Here is a 1,711-nt window from a genome sequence, read left to right as displayed (position 1 = left end):
TAGCTCGTTCCTGAGCTTCAAATGTGGTGAGCTTTATCAATGGGCTTGATTTCTCAGGCATCTCCCCTGCCTCAACTGTAACACCGGCAGCAAGACATATCCCGCTAATCAGACTAGGGAAAATCATCGAAGACCGCCTATCTCCCTAGGTTCCCAAATTGTGTATCTGGTCAAAAATAAGAGTAGCCAAATCAACTTTGCATCCCCGGACTAAATGATATATGAACCCAGCAGTTTGATCCGTGAAAGTTGTCCGATGCGATGTGGGTTCGATGTTATGGCACATGAAGACCCAAAGGATGGCTATGGAGGGAGTAAGCTCAATTTGATGCCACTCTGCAGTGGGTAGGGGCCAAGCATTCTCTCTTCCCATGAGAACCTCTACCACTTCATTCCAGTTGAATTGAGCGGGAATCGGTACCACATTGTCCAAATTAAGATTGTAGAAGTCATGAATGACGGCTGGGGAGAACATTATCCACTTACCGCGCACCCATGTCTGGTGTAAATGTTCAGAACCCGGAGTCTCAATTTCACTATTGAAGTTTGCATAAAATTCTCGGACTAAACTTTCATAAACTGGGTGTGGCTTTTCTACAATCTTCTCCCATCCACAAATTTGTATCAGATTTGGTAACTCAAAACCAGGAAAATCCTCTAATCGGACCTGTCTCTCTGGTATCATGCCCCAATGGCGTATTATGTTCTCATATCGAGCTAACGTTTCGGCATCATAGAATCTTCGCAATCCCCCTACTAGCTCTCTGGTGCGGGTTGTGCCGGAGGAGGAACCAACCTTTTCTTTACCTTTTGATGTTCTCTTTGGCGGCATCCTGCACAAATAAGGAACGAAGTGTATCAAGTTCGTGTAATAAGGAAACAATGAGGAATATCGATGTCAAGCACAAATCCCCCAAACTTTCTTCAAAATATGTGCAATATTCAATGCATGGAAGTCAATGTAACATCAATATTGCAGTAATGAGAAAAATTCAAAATTATGACTCTAACATGCATTTTTTTGAAAATTCGACCCATGATCAAGTGACCAAATTCAGCCCCGAGCATCATCGAGAAATATTAAAATTTCCCCGGACAAGGTCCGGGCATATGAAAGTACTCATTGTGGTCTAGCATATATCCAAATTTCACTACAATCGGAGGACGTTTGATTAGAAAAATACATGGACGAAGTTAGTGACGTGAGTTGACATGGCTTAGCAATTTATGAGGTTATGTGCACATATGTGTGAGGTTAACATTTTCCAATGAAATTCCATGAGATTTTTCGTCTAGTATGCCTCACATTAACAATGTAAATCATCACACAATGAAAAGTTCAAAATTTAGAATCATATGCCTCATTGACATTTAATCGAACACCTTGTGTGCATTGGAAATTTCCTTCACTTTGCTTTTGATTTGCACTTAGGGCTAGTCCACACTTCACAATGCAATCACAATTTAAAATTCACCCAATTCGAAAATGGCAATACATCAAAGAAAAGCTTAATACTTTGCATAGAAAGTAAATTTCTTACCTTGTAGATGAACTTGGAGAGAATGCTTCAAAATTTGCTTGGTATCAAATGCAATGACAAGTTAAATGCGATTCTAGTGGGAAGATTTGATGTTTAGTGAATGATTTTGATCTTTGGAATTGTGGGGAAAATATACATTTGTGTTTGGGGGGGGGGGGGGGATTAAAAAA

Source organism: Olea europaea, chromosome 2, assembly GCF_002742605.1.
Source record: "Olea europaea var. sylvestris chromosome 2, O_europaea_v1, whole genome shotgun sequence".
Classification (NCBI taxonomy): Eukaryota; Viridiplantae; Streptophyta; class Magnoliopsida; order Lamiales; family Oleaceae; genus Olea; species Olea europaea.
Note: the sequence above shows the minus strand (reverse complement) of the source record.